General features: G+C 34.3%; 1 long non-coding RNA gene across 1 annotated transcript; it reads right to left on the reverse strand.

Moving 5' to 3' along the window:
* Positions 1–2,488: 2,488 nt before the first annotated feature.
* Positions 2,489–5,429, reverse strand: LOC120351538. The gene is made up of 3 exons (XR_005571453.1): positions 5,374–5,429; positions 3,092–3,206; positions 2,489–2,545 (listed from the first exon to the last, which is right to left on the reverse strand). It is a non-coding gene; the product is annotated as an uncharacterized LOC120351538 (long non-coding RNA).
* Positions 5,430–7,672: the final 2,243 nt, after the last annotated feature.

Here is a 7,672-nt window from a genome sequence, read left to right on the forward strand (position 1 = left end):
TCTGGGTAGACTAAAAGCCCTAACAGAAACAGTAATAGGTCTGAAATAAAGTAACTGGCTAATATCGCCAAATAGATAATAACTAAGATAAGATAGCATCAGCTTGTTCTGGCTAAATGGTACAAGAACCTAAAAAGGATTTGAAGGGAGTTTATTGCTCATAAATAGATTATTATATAAAATATTTGAAGATTGAGGTTATGTACATGTATTCACGGATCGGTGACCTAGAGATCGATCAAACCGAAGAACATAGAATCTGACCAAAACCCCTTGGCAGAGCTTTATTGCAATCAGATGGTGTGCAATATGAAAAAAACACCCGTCCACGTGGCTAATTATTAGGTAGCATGGAATTAATATTAATGTATAGAATATTAACTAGCATGCAAAGAGCATAAATAAAAAACCAAATAAAAATAATTTAATGTATTCAGGAAATAAGAGTTACCAGGCGCATGAATACCGAATAAAATTTGCATGCACCAATAGTAAAACGGCAGTTAATAGGCGGCAACTGTAGGCCAGTTCAAAAATATTTCTATATATTTATATAAATGTACTAGTTTTTGTATTATAAGTTTGTATAATCTATGTTATCGATTGGCTCGAATGCAAAGAAATTATTAATCATATAATCTAAGCAATATTTTGGTATTTTTTGTAAGATCTATTTGAACTTAATGGCGGAGGACTAAGATATTTAAATTTTATGCTAATTGAAAGTCGGAAAGAGGATCTGTAAAACCTGAGAAGGAAGAACCAGCACTCGCCAGCCAAATGCCACCATAAGAGGACCCCAAATATTTTAGAGCGAAGTACCTTACTAATGATTTTGTAAAAGTTAAAGTTAAAGTAAATTATTTAATTTCTTAAAAGACTTCGTGATGCTATTGTGAAGCAGAAGTCATTTTCATTTTTAATTAAATTTATAACCCCTTGGAGGAGACGATTCCGGCTACCATATTCCCGGACCACATGGAGTTGGATCGACATCGGCGGCTTACAAGAAGATTTTCGACACGTGAGTGATTAAATTTGAATTTAGTGATGGGCGCCCTAGTGCTTCGAATTAATCTGATGATCAAAGCTAGCTCGCCGAAAGGGTTATTATAAATTGAGAAATTAATAAGAGTAATACTTGCGCAAGTAAAAATTAGTATTAAAGGTATTTAATTGAAAGAAAAATATAGATCAATATTTTAGAAATTTCTATTAATCAAAGAAGTACGAAATCTAGGCTATCAAACGTATGCATATAATATTTAATTTTTTGCAATACAATTTGCGATAATTTATAATAGTTCTAATTCACTAGATGAATGGCTCTACCTATTCCGTCAGGTGCCGAATCTTGCACCCTGAGATAAAAATGTATATTAGATGCAAATAAATCTACTAAATACTAGAGATTTTAATATATAATATATATTTGGATTATTAGTGGCTAATTTATCAAGCTGATCTTAGAGCACATATTTTTGATTGAATTGTCCAAGTCGACAAGTATTAGCAAGTGCATATCGCAGCTACATGCAAAAGAATGCATATGATTTTAAGATAAAGGCACATGGTAATGATTCGTGCCATAAATCTAGAATATAAAGTTAGCCTGTGATATTTTTATTGATTTCAATTATTGTTCTATTTTTATATTATATTTTTTATCGCTCTATATATATATTTTTTGCCTCGACTGATCTTTGCTTATTTATGTAATATATGTATGAAATTTTCATGGTGTGCAATTTATTTTTTATTCCTCAACTCTATAGTATAAGTATCATTTATATATATATTTATTATTTATTGAATTACAAGAGTTATAGGAGAAGCCCATATCTAGGCCTATCAAGATTTTTTAAGACTGAATACTATTAGAAAACCACGACCTAATTGTATTAAATCTCATGCTTTACCGACTGATGCCAAGCAGGAGGCTAATCGTTATTTAAATATAAAGAATAACGTGACACAAAGACATGGCGCCCAACGTGGGGCTGATGATGAGAGCCAAGCTCATTGAATAATTATTTGAAATTAAGTCAATAACCATATTGAAAATTATAGATAACTTATACGAGTTTTGAGGAAAACTGGCGAAGGGAAATTTGTATTACTTTTTGGGGAATCAATAGCTTTAAATAAGAAGAATTATATGTTTTAAAGAAAATTTTATATTATTAGTACTGTAAAAATATATTTTATAGAGAGAGATATTATATTTTATGGGCCTAAACTGCTAGTCAGAAATCAATGAATAGTATTATTATATTATAAGAGCTTAAGTAATAAATAGGTTACCTGGCTTGTAATGTCCATAGGCCTATCCTCATTTGTGTCCTTATTAATGCCTTGTTGGCCAAAACTTTCACTTTTTTAACAAACACTTGACACTTAATCCATTTTTAAAATATGAGTCTCTTTTCGTCCACGCAAAGTAAGGTAGCAGACACACTGCAGACGGCGATAGTAGCGGAGATCGACGCTGAGGGGGGCGCGATGGAGTCCAACGCCCAGATCTCTTCAATCACCGCCAAGAATCCTGTGAACAGTAATAAACCGTTAAATGTCTCCCAAGAAGCAATAAGAAGGGTTATAGTAGAGGGGATGATCAAGTCATTTTCCAATAGTTTAGAAAAAACAATGACCAGGCAATGAAGGACTTGAAGGCGGAAATGAAGGAAATGCGGGAATCATTGAAGGATACATCGGTAAGAACGGGTAAGCAAACTGCGGACACAATATCAGCATCTACCGCTGAAAATCAAGAACTAATTACAACCGATTTAACAGCAAAAATAGATACTGTCACTTGTGAGTTAAACGAAAGAATAGATAACCTACCAGCACAAAACACTTTGCAAATTCATGAAATAGCTCACCCAAATTCTGATATAAATCAAAACATAGTACAACTTGAAAGTCAAATACATCAATTTCCGCACGAGAATATAGAGCCTATTCCCATAGCAACGTTTGATTCACTACACAGTTTCAATGAATTAGGCCGTTTTGACAATACAGACCGCTATCTCCAACCTAAAGAATTTATAGATCAGATAAAACTAGTTCAATCATTAACACCCACCTCTTGGAATTTTTGGCGTCTTCGATTATCCAGTTTGTTAAGCGGTGAACCTCTGATGTTCTTCCAGATCCATAATCACGAATTCAGGACGTTAGACGAGTTCAGTGCAGCTTTCCTGGAACAATATTGGAGTAAAAATAGACAAATGGATGCACTAGCCAATATCATCGCTTGTGAGTTTAATTCTAGGACAGACGACACATCCATCAAATTTGTTAATACCCTTAAACTGAAAAATGCTCAATTAGATGAGCCAATGTGTGATTCAGTTTTAGCAAATATAATCGTAAAAAAGCTACCGTTCCAAGTCAGAACAGCATTGGCTACACAGCCAATAACTAGTTGCAAACAGCTGATAGATTATTTATACAATATACAATCTATGATGGCAATATCAAATCACCGGTCAGATCAAATGTATGCACAGAATCAGCATAACTCAAAAAGTAATCAGTATAACAGCCAAAATTATGAATCAGTACCATATGATTGCTCACGATCTACCCCTCAATTTAAACGCCGCTATAATCATAATCAAAATAACAGCTGGAATAATAGAAGTTTTCAGAATCGTCAAACAAACCATTATCCACAGCAAACCTATGAAAGAAAGTATTATTATGGCCATGATCGATTTAACACAAATAATGATAACACTCAGAATAATTACGACAAAAATTACAAACCGCCACCTCATCAAATAAGTACAAACTACACATTAGAGCATGCGTCCAGATCAAATCACCAAAAAACACAGAACCCAACACCCAACAACCCGCCACCAGATACACAGAAAGCTACAGCTATAAACCAGGACTATATGATACCCCCGATATAACACCTACAAGCTCCAATGAAACAAACAAAGAAAATCCAGATATTTCAACATCATACACCACCTTTAGAAATGATTTACCGGAAATATTATTAGAAGAACAAAAGCCAATACCAGATAAACCACCACCAAAAACCAGCCGCAAGCATCAATCCCTACTAAGTATCCTGTTCCCCGCCGAAGAGCAACCCGCCACCGAAGAATCACTACCGGCCACAACCCTACAACAAGAACCGATACACTATAATAATGCTGAAATCCCACCACTGCCAAAAATAAACAGCCGCCAGGAGGAGACCGCCACCATACTACCCGCTTTGAACGTCACACCCGCGCATCATTCGACCCCACCAAGGCACCCCAAGGAACCCAGGATAGAGGACCAAGAGGACGGACTACCGGACAAGAGGAGCGACCACAGCAAGGCCCGGAGACGCAAGCGCCCGAGGACACCGGACGGCCGACATCAGGACGGAGAGGACGGCATACGGGAGAAGAAGATGCATCGCAAGGCCCGGAGGCGGAAGAAGCGACGAAGGAGGAACCACGCGCGCGCATACCGGCCGCATGCACGCTTCAAGAGGCAAAGAAGAACATCGAGCCAACACCGAGGAGAACAGGAACAGAGCATGCATCCGCGGCACATACGTTTTAAAGGCTATGATCGACGATGTGACCGGCAAAATGGAAGTAATAATTGGAACAAAACCGGAGCTGCTTACGAAACTATTATGGATTCATGTTGGAATAAGAATGGAACTGATAGGAATACTATGATTGATTTGTGCATGGGCAACATAAAAGTGGACTACTTGTGGAGGTTAATTAAGGATAAACGGTGTTTGAGAAGAATGGAAGCAATAAAAAGTTATATTAATAAAATGGAAGTAAATAGTTATTATATGATGAAGATTATGCTATTGAAAGAGGATAAATGTTTGGATATGGTGTGTAATGTTCGTAATAATGGCTGTGATATTAATAAAAGACTGTGTTGTAGATAGGATGGAAAATATTATATTGTTATTATTAAATGAATCTATGATTGATAATTGGAAATTTAATATTATAAAAATGTTTATTGTTGCAAGCCTAATGAGTTATAATGAGCCGAAATCAAGAGTATTAGATGAAAATAAAAGGAAGGATGAGTTAAGAGTACAGATTGATTGGAAAAAGAATGGATTGAGAGGAACCACAATTAATGAAGCAAGGATTTATTTGAAAGAATACACGAGATACCAGGGCTTTAAATTCATGAAGATAAATTATCAATTAGGACAGCCTCAACAATCAACAGCAGATAACCTAGCCAGCCTACAACATCTACAAACAGAATGCAAGAAGATGCAAGTAAACCACGGGATTTCTACATGCTATATCGGCGAATTTGAAATAATATGATAAGAAAATCAAGGAAAACATTATTATCAAACCGATTACTAACCTTCCTTAATAAATTTAATATTGGTATAGGACCTCGTGGCAACAATCCAATGTTTTATTTCCCTCCAGCCGTTAGAAGCCTGCAATAAGGAAAAGAACAATTTTTAAATATGTAATTAAATCATATACATCAGATAAAAAAGGACACAAGCGGGGATAATAAAATTAAAATTTGTTAATTACCTTTTTAAGAGAAAAAATTGAGCAGTTAGGTTAGTTATGAAAGTCGATAGCAAATTCTGATGTAACATGTAGCACTATGAAATGTAGAACAGCGACCAGCTGACCAAAGCCACCCAAATCAAATGAATGTAATGTCTGTTGAACATATGTTTATAAAAAGAAGTACTGTACCCAAAGAGTTATTTATTATTGTTATTTATTATATTTATTAATGTCGATATATTTATTTATATGTTTTATATTTATTACTTTTAATTATGCCACGTTTGTTACCTGAAAAGAGTTAAAGTGAATACAAGCTACCAAAAAACCAAAAGCCATTAGCAAAAGAAAAGTATTGTACCTGATGTATAGAAAATTATTTATATTAAGTCCTAAGAAATACTATAAGACATAAGCCCAGAAGTTTGTGAATCGAAATTATTGTCTAAAAGGAATCATTGTGAGAATTATGAAATGTGTGTAGTTAGGTTGGTGGCCCTGCAAGCGGCGAATTTAAAAATTACTATATGTTTAAGTGCTGTCAGGAAGAGTACGTTTAGAAGCTTATATTTATGATATTTTATGTGTGTTGAGGAGGAGAATTTGTTATTGTATTTGATAAAGGTATAAAGGAGATGCAGCAAATATGTCTGCAAACTGTGATAGAAGTATGAGAGTATAATTTATAAATAAAATATAGTGTATATCGATGTATTGAAGGGTGGGTTTTCATTAAAAACATTGTGATTCTCAAATATTTTGAATTCAAACCCAGGGGCGCGTGTAACATCTTAAATCTGGGTAGACTAAAAGCCCTAACAGAAACAGTAATAGGTCTGAAATAAGTAACTGGCTAATATCGCCAAATAGATAATAACTAAGATAAGATAGCATCAGCTTGTTCTGGCTAAATGGTACAAGAACCTAAAAAGGATTTGAAGGAGTTTATTGCTCATAAATAGATTATTATATAAAATATTTGAAGATTGAGGTTATGTACATGTATTCACGGATCGGTGACCTAGAGATCGATCAAACCGAAGAACATAGAATCTGACCAAAACCCCTTGGCAGAGCTTTATTGCAATCAGATGGTGTGCAATATGAAAAAACACCCGTCCACGTGGCTAATTATTAGGTAGCATGGAATTAATATTAATGTATAGAATATTAACTAGCATGCAAAGAGCATAAATAAAAAACCAAATAAAAATAATTTAATGTATTCAGGAAATAAGAGTTACCAGGCGCATGAATACCGAATAAAATTTGCATGCACCAATAGTAAAACGGCAGTTAATAGGCGGCAACTGTAGGCCAGTTCAAAAATATTTCTATATATTTATATAAATGTACTAGTTTTTGTATTATAAGTTTGTATAATCTATGTTATCGATTTGGCTCGAATGCAAAGAAATTATTAATCATATAATCTAAGCAATATTTTGGTATTTTTTGTAAGATCTATTTGAACTTAATGGCGGAGGACTAAGATATTTAAATTTTATGCTAATTTGAAAGTCGGAAAGAGGATCTGTAAAACCTGAGAAGGAAGAACCAGCACTCGCCAGCCAAATGCCACCATAAGAGACCCCAAATATTTTAGAGCGAAGTACCTTACTAATGATTTTGTAAAAGTTAAAGTTAAAGTAAATTATTTAATTTCTTAAAAGACTTCGTGATGCTATTGTGAAGCAGAAGTCATTTTCATTTTAATTAAATTTATAACCCCTTGGAGGAGACGATTCCGGCTACCATATTCCCGGACCACATGGAGTTGGATCGACATCGGCGGCTTACAAGAAGATTTTCGACACGTGAGTGATTAAATTTGAATTTAGTGATGGGCGCCCTAGTGCTTCGAATTAATCTGATGATCAAAGCTAGCTCGCCGAAAGGGTTATTATAAATTGAGAAATTAATAAGAGTAATACTTGCGCAAGTAAAAATTAGTACTAAAGGTATTTAATTGAAAGAAAAATATAGATCAATATTTAGAAATTTCTATTTAATCAAAGAAGTACGAAATCTAGGCTATCAAACGTATGCATATAATATTAATTTTTGCAATACAATTTGCGATAATTTATAATAGTTCTAATTCACTAGATGAATGGCTCTACCTATTCCGTCAG

The sequence above is a fragment of the Nilaparvata lugens genome, chromosome 5 (assembly GCF_014356525.2).
Source record: "Nilaparvata lugens isolate BPH chromosome 5, ASM1435652v1, whole genome shotgun sequence".
NCBI lineage: Eukaryota > Metazoa > Arthropoda > Insecta > Hemiptera > Delphacidae > Nilaparvata > Nilaparvata lugens.